We start from the raw sequence: 27,423 nt of genomic DNA on the forward strand, positions 1-27,423 counted from the left end.
CCAGACAAGACTTCGGCAAAATGATATTCAGGAATAATTTCCTACCACACCAAAGAGTTACAGAGCAGATTGTAAAAGATCTGGCCTTTGCTTTTGGCTTTCCCCAATCAGGTCTGAATTTTGTGCTTTCATATCAAAGAAAAAAATCTTCAAAAGGGACTTTATATACATAGAACTGTGACCGTTCTCTAGTGTTTTTTTGTTTATATTTATAGTAAAACATATCTCAAAATGTGGGTCTTTCTGGGAATCTTAATTCTATTAGGCCTTACTGGTTTATGGGAAAAATAAACACATTGATCCTAACGCTCATATTTGCAGAGCAAAGCCGTGGTGGCTTGCCTGAGATTTGATGAATACGTACACTGTACCTCTTTGTTTCCGAAGAGCTGAGAGGTCTGAAAAGTCATTCAATCTTCTCAACAGCGAGACGGATTGGAAATCAGGAAAGTTCATCTAATCACAATTTTAGAGCCCACTTAATTATTAGGATGGCCACATATCTATATCCCTAGCAACTATGAATGCCGACCAAGTTCAGATTGTTTATAGATAACAAGAAGTAAGAACCCAGATAAGGTTTTAGGTGCAGAGGTAATGAAGCTGCCCTTCTGGGCATAATGGCCTGTGTGAGACTTTCCCATTGGTGACACCAAGCAGTATCTTAAGAATCACATTTTCTTTTCTCAAATAAATATAGATCTCCTTATGCAATCTTGCCTATTTCTATTTTTTGTTTGTTGCATAATACTGAGATGCCTTGGGGTTAAAATTTGATATAGCACTTATCACATCCTAATTTTCAGTAAAAGGAAATGAGAAGAGGAAGGTCTTTATGTAAAATATTCCTGCTTATTTTCCTTTTTAATGCCAGTACCATGTTTCAAAAGAGTTCTTATTAAAAGAATTATTTGTTTCTCAATCTCAGTTTGTTCTAATCCTAAATAAGCCCAACTATACTATATAATAGTATGTTTGTAACAAATAATAAAATAAAACAAAAATAAATTCAGTTCTTTTTGTGGATCATGTGGACTCACTAGATTTGATGTTTGCATTGATTGTTATATTAATTCATTTTGCTTTCAACAAATGCATGCCTGAACTGTGTTGGGTGTTAAAGATAAAAACATTTCGGCCGGGCGCGGTGGCTCAAGCCTGTAATCCCAGCACTTTGGGAGGCCGAGATGGGTGGATCACGAGGTCAGGAGATCGAGACCATCCTGGCGAACACGGTGAAACCCCGTCTCTACTAAAAAATACAAAAAAACTAGCTGGACGAGGTGGCGGGCGCCTGTAGTCCCAGCGACTCGGGAGGCTGAGGCAGGAGAATGGCGTAAACCCGGGAGGCGGAGCTTGCAGGGAGCTGAGATCAGGCCACTGCACTCCAGCCTGGGTGACAGAGCCAGACTCCATCTCAAAAACAAAAACAAAAAAAAACAAAAAACAAAAAAAAAAAACAAACAAAAAAAACATTTCCAGCCTCAAGAACCTTGTAATTTAGGGAGAGACATAGGCAAGTAGAATAAAAAATTCCTAAAAATAAAACATAACATGATAATTTCTAAGATAAAAATACCACTGGGATTCTAAGAGGACAGAAAAGGATGTGTTAATGAGCCCGGAAAAGGTTAAAGAAGGCCTAGCACAAGGGGTAGCACTTGAGAAGGAGTTTTAAATTTCTAGTACTATCTGGAGTATAACTCAGCTAGTAGATCTCCCCCGAGGAGTCTGTGATATGTGTGCAGTTTAGAGTTGTCACAATAATTGGGGAGAGTGTTACATGCACTCGATGGACATGGGCGAGGGATACAAGGCATACTGCCCTGAGAGGAGATTCTTCCATAACGAAGATGTGTCCTGCAATTCACATGGTTTTTTAATATCTGGAAATTCTTACAGATAAAAACTCAATGTATAATTATCTGACATTTAAATTCAACTGTTTTATTTATAAATATAAAATATGTTTTTCATATTCACTAAATTTTGCAGAATTAAAACTACTGTATAAATTGAGAAAAAAAATTGGGAAAAATTTTAGTGAACTTTTCCAAGGTAGTCCATCAATTCATCAACAATAGTAGTCATGATACTAGTGAACCAAATATGATACATTGTACCTGTCTGCATTTACGGCTGACCCATTCTAAATGAGTCCCTATGTATACATGTGTGAATAATTTCTTTAACATGTGATATAAAAAGAACATTTTGACAATATTAAATTACAAATTGAAAATCCAAGTTTATTAATAATCAATGTAAGTATCTATTTCATTTTGTCTTCAAGTATACATCAGCCTAAACATTAATATATATACCATGTTAAAATCCTTTTATTTCTCCTATAAATCAATTAGTTTTATATTGACTTTTATTTTATGAGTTATAATTACAAACAGTAAAATACAAATGTTGAGTGTACATCTTGATGAACTTTGACACATACGTACATCATACATTCAAAACTCCATCAAGATATGGAATATTTCTGTAATTCTATTCATCTCATGCCTCTTTATTGTCAATCCTCTCCCTTCTCCCCTCTTAAAGGCAACCAGTGTTCTGATTTGTAATCCCATCGATTGATTTTGCCTGCTCTTAAATATCATACACCCATCAACTCGTCATTTACATCAGGTATAACTCCCAAGTTGATGGGTGCAGCACAGCAACATGGCACAAGTATACATATGTAACAAACCTGCACATTATGCACATGTACCCTAGAACTTAAAGTATAATAATAAAAAAAATAAATAAATAAATAAATTTTAAAAAATGTCATACAAACGGAATCACAAAGAATGCACTCTTGTATTTGAATTTACTCAATGCAGTGTTTTTGGGATGTATCCATATTGCTTTGAGTGTCAGTAGTTTGCTCCTTTTTATTGCCAAACAGTATTCCATTGTATAACTTTTAAAGTTTTGTGTGTAGATAAATGACATTTTTGATACATTTTATTTCCAGATAGTAAAGAGAGTCTTAAATATTTGTTTTAAAGCGGTTGGGAGTATGGGGCCTGATACACTGAGAACTGCTAATACTGTGGTTAATAGCACAGAGTTTTTAAAAGAATGGTCTGATATGGTGTGGCTGTGTCCCCACCCAAATCTCATCTTGAATTGTAGCTCCCATAATTCCCATGTGTTGTGGGAACAACCCAGTGGGAGATAATTGAATCATGGAGCCAGTTTCCTTCCTATTGTTCTCGTGGTAGTGAATAAACCTCATGAGATCTGATGGTTTTATAAGGGGTTTTCCCTTTCACTTGTCTCTCATTCCCTCCCACCTGCCACCATGTAAGATGTGCCTTTTGCCTTCCACCATGATTGTGAAGCCTCCCCAGACACATAGAACTATGAGTTCATTAAACCTCTTTTTCTCTGTAATTTACCCAGTCTCAGGTATGTCTTTATGAAAACAGACTAATACATGGTCCAAGGTTAGAATGCAGTTCTCATTTCACTCATTCTTTGACAGTGAGTCACCTAACCTCTGTAAGTTTTGTTTACTCATCCTGCAAACTAAGGGATAATAAGAATCCCTACCTTGTTAGGTTGATGCAAGGATTAAATTAAATAACTCAAGTAATGCATAAATGCCTGACATTAAATTATTTGAGCATATGTTATGGTAAAAAATGGCTCATAAAGTATTTGGATGACTTTGTGGATCTGGCTCTCTCTGAGAATATTCATCTCCAATGAAATATACTTACTGAGTAGATTCCACTGAAGCTGGCCACTGGTAGGATTTGGCTTCTTTCCCAGCAGGAAGTCTATCTCTATCATATGGTTACTCCATACCAGTATCACTTGGTGACTGATGCTCAGATTACATTTTTCAAAAAAGATGCCTCACCTCTTACAAGCTGAAATGGAGGCCAACGTGCGGCTCAGAGAACAGAAGATAAGCCTAAGATAGAAGTAACAAAGGGATCCCTAGGGCTCACAGGTGGCATAGCCTCAGCTCCCCAGTCACATGACCATATAGAGATTTTAACTAAGGCCCAATTAGCCATAAAAAATTCCTTTGCCTGGAGTGACCTCTGAAGAATATGTGTCCATCAGGGTCAAAGTCAGGACTCACTTTCTGATGCCAGAGTAGGAGCAAGAATAGTTTTGTGTCTTTTTAGATGAGTGGTTTTTGTATAACCATATGGATTCACAGAACATGTACATGAAGGCTTCAAGCCACTTTCTATTAAGCAGAAACAAGTAAAATTTCAGTGAAATTTTGCTAAAAGGGAAATTTAAAGTTTAAAAAATTTCAGGAAGATTGCTATATAATCTTGTAGTGGAGAAGGGTCAGAGCTTTATCCAAAGAGCTTTGGGCTTCTAAAAATCTGGGTCCTTTCTTATCAGGCCCAAGGAGAATCAGAATTTCCATTGGGGTCCAAAAAGGTACCACTAGAGCAGTAGCACAAATACATGACCTATTGCTTCAGAACTTCCTAGAGATTGTCAGGCACCCTTTCCATACTGGGCCACCTGAATCTAGTTTGACTCTTCTGGAGAGTGTTATTAGGCAAGATCTAAGCAGCCTAATCACAAATGATAACCACTGTTTGAAAGTTGTGCTGACCACACTGACCAGGGAGTTAGAGATTGAATCTCTCGGGACAAAATAAACCATTATCCCTTTAAAACATGCAGCTAATAGCTAATTGCCCACATAGAACATGTGCTAAATTCATAGAAATGTGCATAAATTCAAGAACTATAGTATAGTATTGCAGAGTTTTACACCAAAGCTCCGAAAATGTCAACTGCTTTAGACCAATGATTGTCAAATTCCAACATGCACTGGAATTACTTGGATGACTTGTTAAAACATGGATTGTTGATCCCCACTCCCAGAGTTTATGATTATTTCTTGGGTGAAATATGAAAATGTGCATTTTTAGCAACCCTTTAGGTAAGGTTGATGGTGCTGGCTGGGAAATCACACTTTGAGAACCACTACTTAGAGGAGTATCTGTGGCCAAAGAAAGACTTATTACAATGTGACTTTTGCTTGGATGCTTCTAGGACCTGAAAGGAGGAAACTATCCTGCAGACTTCTTACAAGGGAAAGTGGGTTTTCGGACCATGCCTAAGCTCCAACCAGAACGAAGACCTACTTACTCTATGCTCAAGTTCTCATGATACTAAGCAACTTGCATCCTAACTTCACCTTGTCGAGGACTCCTGCTTTAACTAAGTATCATAAGTCACCTCCAGAAAGTCACTACATTTTGTCGAGGACTCCTGCTTTAACTAAGTATCATAAGTCACCTCCAGAAAGTCACCAAGTTATCAACCCAGCTCTGGGTCTGAATAGCTTGGTTTTCTATATTCCCACCACTCCTGGGAACCTGTATTTAGGCCGAGGACAGTCAATCTAAACAAAGCAGTTTCCACAGATAAATCTTCGGCTGAATTATCTAAAGACAGAAAATCAGAAGAGTTCCAAGCATCAAATATTTGTAGTAAATTAGAAAAAGTAGTTCAAATGCTCTGTGAAGACATATGTTTCTTCAATTTAGAAGATAGTGTAAGGTGGTTTTTTGTTTGTTTTTCAAGCTGATATAAAATACAGTATTTTGTTCTCCAAAATTTTCTTTTCTTTTCTTTTCTTTTTTTGGAGACAGAGTCTTGCTCTGTCACCCAGGCTGGAGTACAGTGGTGCCATCTCCACTCACTGCAACCTCTGTCTCCCAGGTTCAAGCAATTCTCCTGCCTCAGCCTCCCAAGTAGCTGGGATTACAGGTTCCTGTCGCCACACCTGGCTAATCTTTTTTGTATTTTTAGAAGAGACGGGGTTTCACCATGTTGGCTGGGCTGGTCTCGAATTCCGGTCAAGTGATCTGACTGCCTTGGCCTTCCAAAATGCTGGAATTACAGGCATGAGCCACCTCGCCTGACCAAGTTTCCCATTTTGTATGAAAAAATATACACCAAAACAGTGAGCCTGCTCAAGATAAACAGCATGCATTCATAATTTTTACTTTGAAAGTCACAAATAGTGAAAATCAAAGATGTTATATTATTATTTTTCTTTTTACACGAAGATTTTAGCATGATTAGCTGGACTTGCTTGAACAATTTGTACTATCAACTACACATGTAAGAATCTGCATTAAAGAACAAATTACATTGGCTTTGGGACAAAATGAAACAATCAGTAATTCTTAGAATGTGCACAGCGTTCTCTGCCCTTCTTATCTTGGAAGACACTTACCAATAATGTTTATCTTTCTTTTGTTATTGCCTGGAACCTATGTTCCACCTTTCAGAGTGGAAGCTACGTTTGCCAAGATTAAAATTCACTTGATCTTTAGGCCTTTTGTAATGTTAGCAAAAGTAATTTCCTGATTCCTAGCAATAAGAGCCAACAAGTCCACTGAGGCAGATACATATGGGTTGAATTTCCTTTCAAAAATAAATATTGGTTTAAGCCTTAAATGAGAAAGGGCTCAGCCAAATACATTACACTAGACTTCTGTAATATGTGGTGAAACCACCCCACACTTCCCTGTTCCCCTTTCATACTTGCAACTAACAAATCACTCTTGAACGAAGAGAGACATACTTGATTCTTTCACAAAGAATCTGGAATATGTAACTCTTCTTTTAATGGAGAACGAACTGTTTTATGGCCAAAAGAAGCTACTGAGGACACAATAGACAGATTTAAACTTGATTTATCTCACATGGGCAGGACAGGGTCAATCTGAAAAGAAGTTATTAATCTTGACATGAAAAAAAAAAATAGTAAGTCCCTAGCCCTGTATCTCAAGGAACTATATAAGTTAATCTTTGAACAAACCCTAGAATGGATTTTTAAATAAGGAATGTTTTCATTTTAGGGGAAATACCATCCAGAAAACATAGAAAATTCCTAAGCTGCTATGGTTGCTTACACTGCATTTTTTAGTATTAGGTTCTTTAACAGAAAAATTTAGAAATTTCAAGTTGAAATTAAGTTTTCTGTTTCACTCCCAAAACACTTTCTCTGATGTTGCCCTACAGATGTTTAGGGAAAACAGTAAGGCCTGAAACAATAATTAATTAGGAAGTTATTTTCTCTTTTTGAAAAATTAATACCATCATTTCTATTGTTAAATTTTCTACTCTCAGTCCCAAAGTACCAATTCATTTCCCCAGAACAGTTCACATAGAGACATATACAAAAAACTTTTTGATCTTTCTCTCTTCATGCCTCAGCCAGTTTACCTTACTCTACTGAGGTGTAGAGCAAAGAATGCAAGATTCAGAATGGAGAAATGGAGAGGATCATATTCAGGCCCTGGCCCTGCTACTGACTAGCTAGGTGACCTGGCCCAAGTCACTGTGTTCAAAGGAACAAGTGATAATGATATCTGCACACTAATCTTATGAATAGAAAATGCCATATATACATATTATTATTGCTACCAACTCTCTCCTTGAATAAGAGACTGTACCTCCAATGAGGGTCATGGCACAAAAACTGCATCTATGGCCTTTCGAACTATGGTAAAGAAATAATCATTGAAAGTTACAAGTGGATTATTTGTTTTTATTGCTGAGGAAAATGAGGTATGGAGATGTTAAATTACTTACCAAGGCCACCCAGCTAGAAGTAGAACCTTTATGTCTACCCCAATACCCAGATACTCTATTGCATTCTCTCCCAGCTAACTCTGGTTTCATGGAAAAAAGGATAAAAGGTAGAGGAGGAAGAAGTGCTTTTGAAGGATAAGGAAGAGAATAATGTCAAAAAGTAATAGGGCATAACCAGCAACACAGGGCTATCAGTCCTACAGAGGCAGAAGAACACCAAAGCACCCATGGGTGAATGAAAAGAGATTTGAGCTGGAATATGGTGCAGGAAGAATAAATGATTACCTTTGGAATGCAAAGATAGGATAAAGAAAGAATAAAATGTGGTATATGAGAGGTAGATCTCATCTGCATCACAGAAATAACCATCAGCCATTGCTGAATTTGCACAAGTATTAAAAAAGATTACACTGTGATAGAGGTGTCTAGAGAAAATCATCTTGGTAAAGAGGAAGTACTTGAATCTATCCAATAATATCAAGATTAAGTTTGGTATATTTGATATACATATCACATATTCACCCTAGGAATTAAGCAGTCAGGCAAAGTTGCTAACTCTTCTCTTGTACTAATAAGTCTACTAACCTTCTGAATCAGAAGATTTTCTTACACAATGTCTGCGGAAATAACTATCTCAAAGCAGACTTAGGTGAATAAGATATACCATAATTCTCAATTGTATTATACACTTTTGAGACTTGACAAACCTTTATTTGTATATCTGCTTCACCACTTCCTTTGAAACCTTGAGCAACTCACTTAACCTCTCTGAGCCTTCATTTCCTCATCTTCAAGATGGGAATAATAATATGCCTTTGCAGAGTGTGTACAAGTATAAACTCCGCCCAGCAGAGGGCTAGGTATGTAGCAAAAATGCCAGGTCCCCTTTCAAGCTAAAGAAAGAAATGGTCCCGGAGAGAGAAGAGGTCTGAACTCATATTTTCGAGCTATTCAGTCAAAACCTTCCAAGCTTTGATTTAGTTTATTATAAGGGAATTAAGAACTGTGGCCATTTTAAAATATAATTTATCTAAATTGTAATGGGCACTGCATTAGGCACTTTTAATATGTCTTTTCATGCTCACCACATACCTTAAGGTTGATATTATTTCTATTTAAGATGAAGAAACCAACGCTCAGAAGGGCTAAGCAATAGTAGGTTACCAGGGTTAAAGTAGGGATTCTAACCCAGGTCTGAACAAAGAAAGCTACTTCAGTATTTTATTTTTACCTCATTTTTTAAGTCCAACTGGATATAATATCACGAGTGGTACATGAAACTTTTGATAGAACAGGATGCTAAAGTTTTAATTATACTTTTACACAAACACTCTCACAGTTTCCATTCAAAAACTAGTTTCCCCTCTTTTCTCTGAGTTTGAGCTGCTTGCATCTGGCCTTGACAAGGGAAAGCCTGCAACTAAATCTCAGCTCCTTCTACTTTTCAGCGAGATTCCTCCTTGGATTGATGTGGGATCATTATGAGGCAATCAATGCCAAAGATTTTTGTCAATTTTCCAGTGCCTTGGCTTAAATAAACACTTAATGTAAACGAGGGGCATGGGTAGGGAGCACACTCACTCACACAGATGCACTGTTGCACAGACACACACCTCACAAAGACACACTTTGTCATGGTTCACTTGGAAAAATCCAAATGAAAAAGGAGGAGGTGGATGAATAATAAACCAAAGGAGAAAGGGGAACTAATTTAGAGATAATGAGTGCAAGACTGCCTCAATAAAGAAGAACAACCATGTGTCATTAGGTGGCAAGCTTAGCCTTTGGGCAAGATTACACTTCGAAGCCCTGCTCCAATTACCTGTTTTTAAGCATAAGTGAAGGGGAAATATAAAGGAGAGGGAAAAATACTTATTCTCCCTAAACTGTAGTAACATTCAGAGAGAATTAACTATTGCTCTCACAAAGAGACTCTTTTTGCAATTCCAATTGTGGAAGGTAAGACTCAACCATGCCCCTATGAAACCGTGCATTCGGTCATCAGATAGAATCCCATTTTGAACAGAGGAGCAATGAAAGACTTTCTCCATATTTGCATCTTGCTACAACATCTGGGAATCTCAGAAGCCTCTGAATAAAGCAGCAAGCCTCCATCTGAGGTGACCTGCTCGCAGCATGGGTCAGTTCATGAGAATGAGCCTCTTTTGCCACTAGGCCTAATGACAGGGCAGGAAAGCCTGCTGATAAGAAAGCTGTGAGCCTCGGACAATGCACACAAAAGCCTGGTTAAGGAGCACTTCCAAAGTCATTCCTTCCTCACCCCACCAATGACCACTATGCATAAAGGTAGGCGTGGGGTGGAAGGATAAAGATGATCAAGGAAAAGAAACCATAATAAGAGGTTTATCTCTGAATGACTCAAACTTCCCCTTCCCAGATATCAACTCGATTACAACTGATTGCCTTATCTAATCCTAACCCAATTTGGGGGGTAATTGTTGGCTTGTACAAAGGTAAGCAGGAGATATTCTTTTCACAGTTGCTTGCTTTTCTCAAGTGTCTCCAGCTTCTTAAAATCCCCTTTAATAAGTATTATTCACGTGTAAGTCAGCTTCTTTTTTTTTGATGGCATAACAACAGTGTTTTTTGTAATCTGGCCAAGTACAGCCTATTTCAAAAAAAACATGTAGCTAACAGGTGTGTACTTCCTGCCCACAGGTGAAATTGGCCGCTGACCCTCTGATTCCAAAATATGTGTAAGCATTGCCTCCAGGGAGGATTGGGACTCATTTTCTTTTCCTCACTGTTTCCCACAGGAAAAGCCAAGCTTGAGAAGGAGAATTTCTTAGATGTCCTGGACGTGCTCATCCTCACCCTCTCTAGAACATTCAAGATAGAATCATTTTAGAAAGATTTCATTGTATGCATGTATTTGTCAGCCTAAGTAATTGTAAAAAACACAAAAGAAATTTTAATTCAAGTTTCAAATTAGCAGCAGATTCTCCTAAGTTACGTAAAAGGACGTAGAATTATTACTATAGTTACTACTTAGCTATGAGATAGGGGTTTCAAAATATGGTTTAGCCTAGTGTTTCTCAAATTTGGGGATCTGTCAGAATTTTTTCTAAAGCTTGGTAAAACACACACACACACACACAGAGAGAGAGAGAGAGAGAGAGGTCTAGATTTTACCCCACTGGGCCTCTATTCTCTATTAACTCTCCAGGTGATTCTGACACACACCAAAGCTTGAGAATTTCTGGTTTAGATAATCTTGAGGAACACGGGCTGATTTCTACCCACATCTCCTAATGGCATGGCATCTTCTATGCCGTAGCTACATCTGTCTTCTTTAGAGCAGAACCTCCCACATGTCAAATTTGTCCTTTCTTAGTTCCATAATCCCACCAATCACTCTGAGAATGGGGAAAACGGCCCAAAAAAGGCCAAAATTGCAAGTGCTTTGCAACTGTGGTTACATGTTCCCAAACTTCTATCTCCAGTGCTAGTCACTCTTTCTGGCAATTAGGTTCCAGATATTCAATTTCACCTGGTTGTATGATAGACACTTGTAAAGCTTGTTAAAAACTAAGTTCTTCAACTCTCCCATCAAAAGACTGCTCTTCCACCTCTAGTCCCTATTTTGGGATATAAAAGAAGAATGAATCATTATCCTTACATAATCTTTTAATCACAAAAATAGCCATGTAAGAACTCTAGCAAATCAATGTAAAACTTCAAAATCCTACCAGATTGGAAAGAATTTATGTTTATAGCTAGGCAGACCCAGGTTACAATTTCAACTCACTCACTCATAAATTAAGAATGTAGAAAAATTTATCAAAACTTTCTGAGCCTCCTTTTTTCTAAGCTCTGAAATGAGGACAATCAAACCCATACCATTTCAGTAATTAAATGAGATTTCTATAAAGTACATAAATGGACATAGACCCACAAACATTGTATTTTTTCCCTAAACAGAAAAAAAATCAGAGGTTAAGAAAGTTCAGCTAATCACTAAATTCTTCCTCGACAGATAAGGTTATGACCAGAATATATAGGTAAAGGAAATAGAAAACCCATATCTCCACAGCCTAGGAAAGAAGGGAAAATAGTATCTGGAGAATGTTTTATTATTGAAGAAAAGGGGTATTGCCTCTTTTCATTTGAGGCCATATCTAAAGAGAATATAAAAGGGACTGGAATCAGATTCCTTAACTAACAATTTTAGTGACAAAGTAGCAATGTAAGCACTCCACTATGCACTAAACAGACTGATGCAAATGTAGTAGATAATGCCTTTTTCGTCCTAAAACACAACATTTTTTCATTTAAAAACAAAAAGAACTAAAAATATTTCTGGGTTATAATGATTAGTATTTTTTACCCTAGATATATTATTCTGTACTACCATATTTAATCACTGATAATATTCCTATATAATTGCTGTAAATATGCTGCTTATTTTTAAAATTTCAGATTGTTTTATTGCCAGTATCTGCCCTCCCAGACTATTAAAAAAACATTTAACTTAAATACTCGCAGTGGGAATAAACTTCCCAGGAATACATAGTACTTCATTTTACAGCTCACAAAATTTACAAAGCAGGCACTGCTAACAACTAATGATAACTCCCCCTAAAACAAAGAAATTAGTACACAATGTTTTCAGTCTTCACCATAGCAAAATGGTGGCTATGTGTCTGCAAGACAAACTGAGATGATTAACTGAATATGCATGGAGATTAAAACCATGTGCCCTAACACATGCATGAATCCAAAAATCCTTTGATAAACATGAAGATCAAGTCGAATTCATTTTTTTATTATTACACTTTATGTTCTAGGGTACATGTACACAATGTGCAGGTTTGCTACATATGTATACATGTGAGATGTTGGTGTGCTGCACCCATTAACTCGTCATTTACATTAGATGTATTTCCTAATGCTGTCCCTCCCTGCTCCTCCCACCCTACAACTGGCCCAGGTGTGTGATGTTCCCCTTCCTGTGTCCAAGTGTTCTCATTGTTCAATTCCCACTTATGAGTGAGAACATGCGGTATTTGGTTTTCTGTTCTTGTGATAGTTTGCTGAGAATGATGGTTTCCAGCTTCATCCATTTCCCTACAAAGGACATGAACTGATCCTTTTTTATAGCTGCATAGTATTCCATGGTGTATATGTGCCACATTTTCTTAATCCAGTCTGTCAGTGGTGTGATCATGGCTCACTGCAGCCTTGACCTCCCAAGTTCATGTGATCCTCCTTCTTCAGCCTCCCGAGTAGCTGGGACCATAGGCACATGCCACCATGCCCAGCTAATTGTTTGTATTTTCTTCATAGAGAAGAGGTTTCACCATTTTGCCCATTTTGGTCTCAAACTCCTGATGTCAAGTGATTTGCCCAGCTAGGCCTCCCAAAGTGCTGAGTTTACAGGTGTGAGCCACCATGCTCAGCCAGCCTTTTTTTCTTTCCTTTCCTTATCTTCCCAAGTGATCAGAGAGGCACAGAAATACTCCTCTCCAAAGAAAATGGGAGATCAATGGACATTAGGGTTGGTTCCAAGTCTTTGCTATTGTGAATAGTGCTGCAATAAACATATATGTGCATGTGTCTTTATAGCAGCATGATTTATAATCCTTTGGGTCTATACCCAGTAATGGGATGGCTGGGTCAAATGGTATTTCTAGTTCTAGATCCTTGAGGAATCGCCACACTGTCTTCCACAATGGTTGAACTAGTTTACAGTCCCACCAACAGTGTAAAAGTGTTCCTATTTCTCCCCATCCCCTCCAGCACCTGTTGTTTCCTAACTTTTTAATGATCGCCATTCTAACTGGTGTAAGATGGTATCTCATTGTGGTTTTGATTTGTATGTATCAGATGGCTAGTGATGATGAGCATTTTTTCATGTGACTGTTGGCTGCATAAATGTCTTCTTTTGAGAAGTGTCTGTTCATATCCTTTGCCCCCTTTTTGATGGGGTTGTTTTTAGTCTTGTAAATTTGTTTGATTTCTTTGTAGGTTCTGGATATTAGCCCTTTGTCAGATGAGTAGATTGCAAAAATTTTCTCCCATTCCGTAGGTTGCCTGTTCACTCTGATGGTAGTTTCTTTTGCTGTGCAGAAGCTCTTTAGTTTAATTAGATCCCATTTGTCAATTTTGGCTTTTGTGGCCATGCTTTTGGTGTTTTAGACATGAAGTCCTTGCCCATGCCTATGTCCTGAATGGTATTGCCTAGGTTTTCTTCTAGGGTTTTTATGGTTTTAGGTCTAACATTTAAGTCTCTAATCCATCTTGAATTAATTTTTATATAAGGCATAAGGAAGGGATCCAGTTTCAGCTTTCTACTTATGGCTAGCCAGTTTTCCCAGCACCATTTATTAAATAGGGAATCCTTTCCCCATTTCTTGTTTTTGTCAGGTTTGTCAAAGATCAGATGATTGTAGATGTGTGGTATTATTTCTGAGAGCTCTGTTCTGTTCCATTGGTCTAGATCTCTGTTTTGGTACCAGTACCATGCTGTTTTGGTTACTGTAGTCTTGTAGTATAGTTTGAAGTCAGGTAGCGTGATGCCTCTAGCTTTGTTCTTTTGACTTAGGATTATGCCCTCTCTCACCACTCCTATTCAACATAGTGTTAGAATTTCTGGCCAGGGCAATCAGGCAAGAGAAAGAAATAAAGGGTATTCAATTAGGAAAAGAGGAAGTCAAATTGTCCCTATTTGCAGATGACATGACTGTATATTTAGAAAACCCCATCGTCGCAGCCCAAAATCTCGTTAAGCTGATGAGCAACTTCAGCAAAGACTCAGGATGTAAAATCAATGTTCAAAAATCACAAGCATTCTTATACACCAGTAACAGACAAACAGAGAGCCAAATCATGAGTGAACTCCCATTCACAATTGCTTCAAAGAGAATAAAATACCTAGGAATCCAACTTACAAGGGATGTGAAGGACCTCTTCAAGGATAACTACAAACCACTGCTCAATGAAATAAAGAGGACACAAACAAATGGAAGAACATTCCATGCTCATGGATAGGAAGAATCAATATCGTGAAAATGGCCATAGTGCCCAAGGTAATTTATAGATTCAATGCCATCCCCATTAAGCTACCCATGACTTTCTTCAAAGAACTGGAAAAAAACTACTTTAAAGTTCATATGGAACCAAAAAAGAGCCCACATTGAACCCATTTTTTAAAGTGGGATCTAGTCTCCCTGGGGCCAAGTCACTTACTGGTAGTTCATTGGGCACTTAAGAAATCATATTCATGTCAAAAACCTAAATATCCAAAGGTATTATTATGAATCAGACTGGTGGTCTATTCTAAGATGAAAGAAAAGAATCAAAAAGGAAGTATTTTTCAAATGTCAGCTATGTGCGATATGCTTTTATTTATTTATCTCATTGATCCTATAACACCCCTGCCTTGAGAATGTTATGAATCCCAGCTTAACAGGTGGAGAAACTGAGTCTTGATGAGGGCGAGTAACTTGTCCAAGGTTGCACAGAGTAGGTGGCAAAGTTGAGACTCATATTTTTCTGACCCCAAAGTTCATGACACTTCTATTACACAATTCAGATGTATTTGATTTTTTTTTAATTACCTGTCTTTCACATTTAACTTTTCTCTGTTTTCTTACCTCTGTGGACCTATGCTGAATCATTACACTCAAACATTATTGCCATTCAATTTATCATTAAGGAAAGCACTGAAAGAAATTTACACTTAAATAAATATCCAAATCCAAAATTTAAATTAATAGTACTTTATGACATTAAAAGGCATCCCAGTTGCAAGATGTTTTCACAGGTATTGCCACATTTCTACCTCACTAAAGAAGAGGCCAAGGGTGCAAAGTGTTCCTCAAGAAGAGCAGAATTAAGTAGTAATAAGGAGATGGAATCAATATGCTGATCACTTTACAAGCATGGATTTTTATCTTACCAGCAACCTCGTATTCACATCTATTTTATAGATGAGGAACACAGACTCAGAGTGACATAAGTGATTGATAGTGTCAGGATGTAAATCTTCACTTGTCTTCAGAATTCTTCTCCTATGTCATGTTACTTTGCCTCTAAGCCATGTTCAAGTCAAAAGAGATACACAAAAGGAAAAAAAAGAAAAACAGAATCTTGCAAATACTTTAGACTTACCAGGCTAAACTCAAAAGATAGCTCCTCTCTCAAAACTTCCCTGATTATCTCTCTTTTTTTTTTTTTCTAATCATTTAGAATCTTTATTTTATTCTTATTGAAAAGTTCTTTTAGACATATTTATGCAAATAATTTTACTGTATATTATTCCTGTGTATATAAATAAACTAAATTGGTTATGGTATTCCTAAAGAGAACCTTTCTAACATTGAATCTAACTTTTCTGTATGCTTTCAACTCAAAATCATCATCATCATCCATGTTTTTGCACATAATGTTATTTTATGAGTCATCAAAAACATTGGTGGTGCAACGGTTCTTAAAAGAGTGCTCCATTATCATCACCAGGATTTTATTTGAAGCCACTGACACCCATTCTGCAGTTTTTTCTGCTTATAATAGATCCTCCTTTCAACGTTATATTTTTTCTAGTTTGTATTTTGTTTTGCCTTTAATATTTTAATTCACTTAGCATTTATTTAACTGTATGCTTCAATATTAGAGTCCATTCAATGGTAGTCTTTTTCCTCCTTCCTAGATTGTAAACTCCTGAGGGCAGGGACAACATGCTACTTGTTTCCTTGCACTCTGCAGCCTGTAGCAAGTGTGTAAGACACAATATAACGTTGAAAGGAGGATCTATTGTAAGCAGAAAAACAGTGAAGAACACATAGAGACAAAAATGCAATAGATCTGTGAGTTTCTTTTCATGTTATGGGTCATTCTTTACGAATTCCTTTTCCATAATCTGTGCCAAGTTTTCTGTTGAACTGTTCCTTTCTCTGCTGATTTGTAAGAGATTTTTATATTTTAACGACACTCTCACTTTGTATACCATTTACCTTGGAAATATTTTTTCCTAGATGGCTCTTTGCTTTTGAATTTTGATCACAGGTTTTGTGATCTTATTTTTCATATTTATGTTATGTTTAATCTTTTACATTATCCTTTATTCCTTTCCTTTATTATTTTTACTTAAACCTTTTTCATTTTAATATTACATAATTATTTCAGACATTTCTCAGGTATTTTTAAGAACTTTTTTTACATTTAACATTCAAATTAATCTGGAAGTTATTTTGATATTTGTTGGAAAGTAAAAATTCAACTTAAATATTTTCCAACATTGTATTCACAGTTATTACATGAAATATAATTTATGCATTGATTTGAATGCCATCAATATTTTATGTTCAATTGTTGTATATAGTAAAATTTCTTAGCCTTCTATTCTCTTCCACTCCAGCTCTTCCTTCTTCTCCTACTCTTCTCCTTTTTGTTCACCTTCTTTTCCTGTCCTTCCTTTTCTCCTTTCCTTCCTTATAGTTACCTCACACCACGGAAAGTCTGTGAGCTATAGAATAATACAATTAGTCCTGATCTTCAGAATTAAGACTTGTACCAGTAACAGGAAAGAAAAAACTAACAACAGTCTGGTTGAGGGTAGCAGTGAAAGAGAAAGGAGAGGGACATAGGAAACACTGTGGAAAGAGAACCCGCTTGATGAAGCAATCATCTAATGGTAGGACACAGCCAGAATACCTCACAGACATCGAATGCAGTTGTCAGCATGGGATGGTAGTATTCATACGAGATAGGAGAACGCAGAAGAAGAAGGTGAGTAGGAGGAAGACAGAGAGATGCTGAGATTTGGAAGAGAATGATAATTGACCCCTCACCTTACAATCCTAAACGAATAAATCCTCACCTGTGCCTATGACTTTGAGAATGGTGCCATGTCAACAGATAAAATAGCATTTAATGTGGAAAAGAAAAGCTTGCTGTGCCTATGATTTAACTGAAAAATCCATTAAATTAATAAGAAAATAAATATCCACACACTTTGAGAAAATCCCAGTGTCATTTTACTTACCAGACAAAATGGAAAAATATTCAAAAAGACAAAATGTGTATTATCAATAATGATATTACAGATTTTAGTTTAGTTTTTCCCTCTTTCTATGAAACACAAAATACCATGAAACAAACACACAATGTAGCATCCTGTTTTGAACACCATTGAGTTCTTGAAAACTATTTGTTTCTCTTATTTAATGATCTGCTATAGACTCTACAGGAATTATTTCTCTTGGGAGGCTGTTGAAGCTGTTACGATTATCAGGACGCTGTATGGAAAAGGAGCATCTGGAGCCCTTTTTAGTCTTCCAAACCATTCACTTCCATGGCACTCTATCTCCCGGGTCTCTTACACATCACTGAATTCAATACTCTTCAACGAAGTGTCTCCTTCACTGAGCAGCTGCAGAGCAAAAGGAAGGATAAAGTGGGATCAGCAGACAACAGGGAGGGATAAAGGCTTGACTAACTAAGGCTTTGGGTCGGATGAAACTGTTATCTCTATTTGGTGAACCAGATGTTAACATTCCATGCTCATTCGGAGAGAGTTCTTTGACTGATTTGACAAAGGTTTTTGAGGAATGTAATTCATTAGTATGAAGACTTTGTCATGGTTCAGTAACTACAAAGCTCTCTTCATTGTGTAATCCTGACTACACCTATGCAATAGTCTCTGATTTATTACAGTAAATTGTTTTGCCTCTAAAAGGGAATTCTTCATTTACACACAGGCTCATGAATGAAAGTAGAAGTTTTGTTCTTTTTTGTTTTTGTGTTTGTTTGTTTGTTTTCCCTTCTTCATCTTCATTCTCTGGTATTGACAAACTTCTCTATTTTTGCATGGATTTCTTTCTCTTTTAAAGTTTTTTTTTTTTTTTTTTACTTTTAGTTTCAGGGGTACATGTACAGGTTTATTTATTTTAGTTTCAGGGTCACATGTGGAGGTTTATTATTATATTTTAGTTTCAGAAGTACATGTACAGGGGTTTATTTAGGTAAACTGCATATCAGAGGAGTTTGGTATACAGATTATTTCATAACCCAGGTAATAACCATAACACCTGACAGGTTTTTCTCCTGATTCTCATACCTCTCTCACCTGCCACCCTCAAGTCGGCCCTGGTGTCTGCTGTTTTCTTATTTGTGTCCATATATTCACATAGTTTAGCTTTCACTTGTAAGTGAGAACGTGTAGTAATTGGTTTTCTGTTTCTGGATTTGTTTGCTTAGGATAATGTCCCCCAGCTGCAAAGGACATGATCTCACCTTTTTATGGTTGCATAATATTCCATGTTGTATAGGTACCACAATTTCTTTATCCAGTCTACCACTGATAGGCGTTTAGGATGATTCCATGTTTCTTTTCTTCTTTCTTCTGTACAATTTCTACAATTCTCATATATATATGGAGGGACAGAGAGAAAGAATGTGAATGGTAGAAATGAGAATATATATGTGTGTATGTACATAAACATATGTATATATACTTTTTGTTTGTTTTCCTTTCTACTTACTATCTGATTCATCCTCCCACTTTCCCTGAAGCATTATGACAAATAAAAATATAACTTAACTATAGCCAGGCCTGGGCCTTGGCACCAGTTTTGTCCCTAATTGACCATGTGACCTTGAACCAGTGCTCTCATTATTAAGGTGATGAGACTTTGCCCCTTTCATCTGTTGACCTCTATTATACTAAGTCAAAAAATATTTTAAAAATTAACAAATGTACTCAAATTTTTATCAATTTAATGTGAATCAAGAAAAGAATGAGAGCTGCACCATTCAATTTACTAATCACCAGCAATATATGGCTATTTAAATAATTTAAAGGTAGTTAAGTAAGATAAGGTAAATAAAATGAAACAACTTTAAAAATCCAACTCCTCGGTTGCACTAGCCACATTTCAAATGCTCAACAGTTGTATTTGGCTAGTGATTAACATCATAGACAGCTCAGAGTGTAAAAAATTTACTCCATCATAGAAAGTTCTAACGGGCAGTACTTAGTTAGAACAACCTTGTATGTATAAACCACCATGCAAAATACAGACACAGAAATCACAATCCTTGCCTTCCAGAGCTTACAATTGTGATAAATAATCAGACATATTGGCAGTATTAAACAAATATATCGTTCAAGACTGCATTAGAGAGGATGTCAAAATGTAGGATATGGCCTGCTTTCTTATCAGAGACCTCCTTTACCTTCAGTTCCCACATCTATAAAATGAGACTATACTAGAAGACCTCTACATTTACTTCTGGTTTTAACTGATTAAGATTGTATAACTGTCTGAATTTATAGGCTGACACGATTGCCTTTAGTTTAAAGGCAATTAGCTGGGCATGGTGTCATGTGCCTATGGTCCCAGCTACTCGGGACGCTGAAGAAGGAGGATCACATGAGCTTGGGAGGTCAAGGCTGCAGTGAGCCATGATCACACCACTGCATTCCAGCCTGGGTGACAGAGCAAGGCCATATTTCAGAAAAAGAAAGAACGAAAACAGAAGTCAGGATTGCCACATGTTTTTAGTGTGAGAAAAAGCATTGTTAGAACTTCCCTGTGAATTTGGGACTAAAAGTTTACTGACTCAGTTACCTCACTAAAAATCTTGCTTAAACTCCTGAGGTTTGCCACGGTGCCCTTTCCTTATGAGATGGAGGGTTTCAACTTTGACTTATTTAGCTGGGATATAACCAACTTTATATGGCTGTCACTCTTGAAGATTCTTGATACATCCTGAGGGCATCAGATTACCTTGTGTCCAAACTGTTCTGCAGGACCTGAAGGAAGATTTTCTTAATGAAGGTAATCGTTTTGGAGGCCTCTGCAGCCAGACTCATTTCAAACCATGTCCAAGACTGCAAAATGCCAAATGTCAGACTGACGATGCATTGTGCTAAGACCTAGCTAAACTCTTTGATTCAAAAGGATGAGTTTAAAAGAAAGAAACCAAGGGAAACTGCCATTTCCTCAAATCTAATTGAAGGTTGAGAGGGATCAAGGGAAATTTCAATAGGTTGGAAGCTAGCCCCCAGGAAAACAAATGAAAAGGGCCTGGAAGAAAGAAAGGAAGCCTTGCTGATTAGCTTCCCCTGTGGAGAACGTCTCTGCCACTTGGCTTCCTTTGATGAGATTACAGACTTCTGAAACTGGTTCCCACCAGGAAGGTAGACATGTTGAAAGAACATCCTTCTAAGTAGGCAGGGAACACATTCTTTGTCCTTGGGAAAGTACACTATTTTGCTCTCTGGAATGACTTGATCATGGTTTCAGCCCTGAGACCAGAGCTATGCTGCAGGAGATTCTGAGCCAGTCTAGTCTAAGATGAAGTTTAGGTTTATCTGGGGAAGTTGTAATAATTTCAGATAGTCACAATTATTGCATTTTTATCGTCATAAAATTCTTCAGCACTATAGAGAGACTTTAATGATTTTCTTACATCGTTTGTTCTTGAGATTGCTCCAGTTGTATTTCTCCATGGTTCTCCCCTCCCCGCTTGCCCACCCCTAATTGGGTGAAGGATCCAAGCTAACTTTGTATTGATTTGGATACCATAACCTAAGTAATAATTTCTGCCACTCTTTTTTTCATATGCCCTCAACTCTAACAGCATTCATATGTACCAATTCATACTTTCATGGATGAAGATAATTAGAGTTGAAGACTTTAGTAGTCAACTTTTCAACCTAAGGAGAAAGCTCCATTCCTGACCACCAGTCATTTAAATCTTCCTTAAAACCCTCTGTCTCATGGCTTCGAAAATGACATCCAGCTTGGTTCTCCAACATGTGTGCAAATGGAAGACAAAGTTAATAATCATCAGGGTAGGCGTAGGGAAATTATGGCTCACCTACTAAGTATGCATCTGTGTTTAGGTGAGAAGCCATTGATCTCCCATTTTCTTTAGAGAGGAGTATTTCTGTGCCTCTCTGATCAGTTGGGAAGATAAGGAAAGGAAAGAAAAAAGACTGGTTGAGCATGGTGCCACATTTTTTAGTATAAGAAAAAGGATTGTTGGATGTCATTCTTTCTTCGTCTGAAACGTCTTTCTTCGTCTGAAGCTAAAGCTGTATTTAGCTTCTCAGCTAAATACAGATGCATGCTTAGTAGGTGAGCCATAATTTCCCTACCCCTACCCTGATGAAGCTTTGGCTTCCATTTGCACACATGTTGGAGAACCAAGCTGGATGTCATTTTAGAAGCCATGAGACAGACTACTAGGAGCTTAGTAAAGGAAAAGAGGAACTTCTGAGCTTGTCCTTTTGAATTTAAAGGCTCAGCTTTTAAAATATTCCTTTGATAAACTGGTGCTGCACAATAGCCATTTTGATACTACTTTCAGGTCAACAATTGACCAAGTCATCACTTTCTCTAGTCAGTGAGGAAGTGGTTGCACAGAATTATGGCAATGCACATTTTGTTCCTTGTTATAAATAAAACATGGAATTGTACTGTTTCTGACATGAATTATCCTGCTACCTGCTATAATGTCAGTTATATTACAACGCAGTTAGCCAAAACAGACCAGACATTGTTTGGCTTCAAAGGTCTTCTTATTTTGCTTTTCCAGCTCCTATTTAAGTAAGGCACTAGCTGAAACCTGAGAAGGAGAAGCACTTCTGAGTTGGTCTACAGAGACAGCCCACTTAATTATAATCTTTATAACCAGCACTGAGAGAATGTAACACTATCCCAGTCACACAATAAATGCTAGCAATAGTCAAATGATAAAGTTTCCTTTCCTTCTTCTTATAGTTTTCCCAATGCTAGAAAGGCATCCTGTTTTGTGTGCATTTTTTAAACAATGTGCTTAAGACATTTAAATAGTCCTATTTACAAGCACCAGAAAACAGCTGTTCAGCTCGAAGTTGTAGTTCTTGGAGGGTGCCAGGGAAATAAACACTGAGCCTCATAATGATTCTCATAAACAGTTGAATTTATCTCTTGGCAACTTTTCACAACACCTTTAGCAAACAGGGCACCCATGCGTGAAACAGAATAATTAGGCACATGCCCCTAAGTGACAGGCTTTTGCATGCACAAGAAAGGCAGTCTTTTTCTTCGCCCACTCCCTGCTGTCCACCAACGCCTCCACCTTCAATGCCATTTGAGAAATCAATCAGCATACAGGTTCAAACAAATCTCACTCCCTCCAGAAACTCTTTTTTGCACCTCAGGATGAAGTTTTTCTTCTGGCAAATCCTCTAAAGATTCACTCCAAATGCAATGCAGGTTGTGGCAGCAAAAACACCATGTCATTGTCCTGTTTGTTCAAACAAAAGATGTGGTCTTCTGAGGTTCTTCCTAGCACCGTATGGGAGTGGTCCATAAAAACTTAAAAATTTCTTGAAGCCCTGTACATGTTAATAGATATTGTTTGTGGAGAATCCGTAGTTAGGCTGAAACTCGCAGCTCCGGATGGTGACCTCACTTCCTAGGCAACATCCAACTTCAAACTGGGTAAGTAGTTCTCCAATCATTCTAATTCCTGGACTAAACGTAGAAGAGTTGACATAAAATTCATAGGACAAGAGTTCTCCCACTTAAGTGGAGCTTATTAGACTGGAAGTATCAAATGACACCAAAATTCTAGACAAGTGCTACAGCAGGAAATATCAGGCTTTCCATCACCCAAATTAGCGCTAATGTCAGTGAGTGATAACAAAGGTCGGGGGCATGTGGGGTTGCGCTCCAGTTGAACTGTGCTCACTTTGTTAAGAAATAGTCAGCTTTTAGGGGACTTAAGATTTTCCCAGAAAATTTGTGAATTATCTCGAATATTCGTACACTACCCCAAACCCCTAGACCTAGTGTTAAACATTTTGTGAAGAGTGTTTTCTACTATTCCATTGGTATTTTAAGATTCTCCCATCTGGGCTAATATGGATAGCCCTAATATATGCAATGATGACCATCTTATTGATGCGATGGGCAATAACCAGTGTTTGGGCTTTCTGTCACAACATAGTTTGGGGAAATCTCCGAATCCCAGGATATCATTTAGCTAAAAGTGAGTCTCTCTTGCTCATGCAAAATGCTTTGTCCTTTCAGTGTTTTCATCATGAACATACAAAGTGAAGTAAGTGATGTTATCCAATTTTTCTGAAGAATGTGCTAAGATTTATAAAGGCTAAGTGATATATCTGAGGTTGCATCATTATTAAGTGTCACAGCTCGGTGTGTTCTGCCACTGTGGTACTGTTTCCAGTAGCCCACACAGGCTTCAATATACTACGCTTGAAGGTTTAGATTGTTCCTGGCACACGATAAGTATATAATGAATAACTAGCACATATTCTTTCACATATATTTAATATTAATGTTTCTTATTCTCTCTCCATTTACCTCCCTGCCTTGATGTTTTTTACATATAACTTAATTATATCGGCTTTTAGGTGATAAATAAAACTATTCTATATAAAACTGTTAACCTTTACTGTTAACAGTAAAGCAGTGCTATTTGGTATTATTAAAGCCCTAGTAGGTGTGTCATTCACTTGATATATATTATTTCTCTGCCTCATAGCTACACTTATATATGCAAAATGGGCTCAGAGAGCTGAATCAGCCACAACAAAGGGTGAAATACAGACTCAGGTTCACCAGAGTGGCATTGCTTAAGGTGCTACACGTACTTAACATTTCACAAGTTTATGTGGCTGTGCAAGTAATTTCATTTTTTTTAATTATGGAATTAGAAAAGAAAGTGTTTCTAGGTATAAGCGTAAGTTTGTTTAGCAATGTTTATTTTGACATAGATGATTAGATAATCTAATAAAGATGTCTTGTAGAGCATTGAGAAGACATCAAAGAGAGACTGACAGGACATCTTTGACACCCATACCAACGTGAAGCTGAAGCTTTAAGATGCTATTAATTTTTATTGAGCAACATTTATGGAAAATGAAGGCTGAAAATACAGACTTGGGGACTATCCAAAGTTATGAAAATGTTAGAAAGAAAAATATTTCTTGAGTGCCAACAATCTACTATATATTAACCCTTTCTTTCCATAAAAACACGTGTACACTGATATGATTTTCCCCATTTTACAGACTGGAGCAAAATTGAGACCATTATATGCACTTTAATATAATAATATAGGTTATTTTATAGGTTATTAAATAATAGTTTATAATATACGATTGACTCCAAAACACATCATCTTTCTCCTAAATCCCTTTATTCCAAAGGATGAAGGGAAGACAACAAAGGAGGCAGAAAAGAATGATGAGAAATGTAAGAAAACACCCCAAATAATACAAGATTATGAAATTCAGGGATGAGATTCTGAGGGAGGAAATGATAAGTGTTGAATGCTGCAGAGATGTTACAAAATGAAGGTAATGAGTTAAAGTCACACTTTAGTAGTTTGATTTGTCTATAATTGGAGTACCTCCGGTGATTAATATATCACACAATAATACTAAGTTCCAGGGGTTTGTTTTTATTTATGGCAGTTAAACTTTGCTGAGTGCACCAGGCAGACTGTAATCCTCCTGAGGCTCACCATCAAGACCATGTTTGCTCTTGTTTAAAGGGTAAAGCAAGAAATTTTGGATAGCTAAGCAGAAATCCATCACCAATTCTGGAAAATACATACAAATAGTACCTCTTGCTGAATCTTTGTGTAGAAATGGCTAAAATACAGTTTTAACTTAAACATGTAGATAAATTTAAACAGCAACCTGTTGCATCCACCCTCTTAAGACATGTGTCATTTAGAACGCTCTTGGCTGCAACCAGTAGAATATTCAAATTAAATTTGGCTTAATAACAGCATTTATCATCTCCCATAATAAGAAGTCTAGATATAGGACAGTTACTGGGTTAGTTCGGTTGTTTGACAATGCCATCAAGGACACAAATATTTCTATTTTCACAGTCTGCCATCCTTGGTATGATAGCTGTCTCCCCCTCAGGATGGCAAAATGGCTGTGGTAGTTCTAGGCAGACACAATCTCTTCTAGAAAAAATAAAAAGAGAACTTACCTCTCATAAGGTTCTTTTCAGTAAAGATGTATGCTTTTTCCAGAAACCTTTCAGTTAACATCCCTTCTAGTCTCCTAGACCATGTCATGTGGCCATACTCTAACTCTATAGCTCATCGACTATCAAACAGCAGTGATTCTGCCATCCCCACCCCCCAGGAACACTTAGCATGTCTGGAGACACTTTCTTCACAACTAAAGGAGTGCTACTGGCATGTAGGTACATAGAGGCTAAGGATGCTGCTAAAACATACTAAAATGCACAGGGCAGTTTTCCACAACAAAGAATTATCTGGCCCAAAATGTCAACAGTTCTAACATGGAGAAATCTCATTTCTAGATAATAAAAAAAAAAAGACTATGAAATAAAGGGAAGGCGTCATCTGGCATTTTGGAAGCAAATTGTCAAAACAAGGAAGAACCTTTTGGGGAGAACAGCTTTAGTGTAAGCAAGCAACACTTTCCACTACAGTATAACAAGGGCCTTCTCTAAGGAGTTAGAAGAGGAAAGGGAAAGTGCCAAGCAAAGATAATTTGCATAGAAAGAACTAAAGTTTGGTGGGTTTGGTGGGATGGAAGATGACAAAGAAGTAAGAGAGTGAAAGCAATAAAGAAATGGCCTTTAGGTTAAATATTGAGACTTATTGTGTTCTTCAGTCTAGTTCAACTCATACATTAAACTTTTCAAAAAACGAGGCATAGTCCCACTAATAAGTCTGTTATAAATTGAATTGTGTCCCCAACAAATTCATATGAAGTGCTAGTAGCTTAGGATGTTACTTTATTTGGAGGATAGCATTTTTACAGAGGTAATCAGGTTAAAGTATGATAATTAGAGTGTGTTCCATATCCAATATGACTAGTGTTCTTATAAAAACAGAAAATTTGGACACAGGGATATGCAAAATGGAAAACAATGTGAAGAGACACCTGGAGGAGATGGACATCTACAAGCCGAAGAGACTGGTGTGGAACAGATCCTTCCCTTGAAGCCCTCAGAAAAAGCCAGCCCTGCTAACACCTTGATTTCAGATTTGTAGCCTGGAACTCTAAGGCAATAAATTTCTGCATTTAAGCCACTAGTTTGTGGTTCGAATACAGAATTGTAGAACAGAACAGCTTTTGACTTTGATAGCAAATCTCTTTGGTGGAATAGCTGAAGGAAACTGGTTTCTTTGGAATTAGACTTGGATAAAGACGCTCAGCACACATATTAAGTGAAAAAAAGGAATGGCATTCGTTAAATTATCTGTGGCTCTTGTTCTATGAAGACTGTAAGAAATAGTGGGAAATTGCTCTATCACTGTTGAAATAGTAATGCAATTGAGTGCAGTTTTATATTTTTTCCTATAGTCAGGAGTTTACCAATTTGCTAAAAGCAAAGTCTGAACATCCAGGTTTAATCCTGGCTCCACAAGTGAATTTGGGAATACTAATTAACCTCTCTGAGTTTCAATAATTCTTATATCATAGAATTAGTAACTATGAAGTCCTTGGCCTAGTTCCTGGCACAGAACAACTTTAAGAAGTAGGTGTAATTATCAGATTAAAAACCTAGTACAGAGTATGGTAGTATGTGGTATAAACCTAACAAATGTAAATTTGGCCTGCTTAATTTTATTTTTAAAATTAATTGAGTACTTTTGCCAATGCTAACTGACTTATGTTAGCACTTTTCCATGCCTACATAATCTCATGTAATTATCATAAACCTTTAGAAATGAATGCATGATTATTAGCTATATTATCTTCATCATACAAATGTAAAAAACTGAGACTTACGGTAAGGTAATTCAGCCAAGACAACTTAGCTAATAAGTAGAAGAACCAGGCCAGGA

Source organism: Macaca mulatta, chromosome 15 (genome assembly GCF_049350105.2).
Source record: "Macaca mulatta isolate MMU2019108-1 chromosome 15, T2T-MMU8v2.0, whole genome shotgun sequence".
NCBI lineage: Eukaryota > Metazoa > Chordata > Mammalia > Primates > Cercopithecidae > Macaca > Macaca mulatta.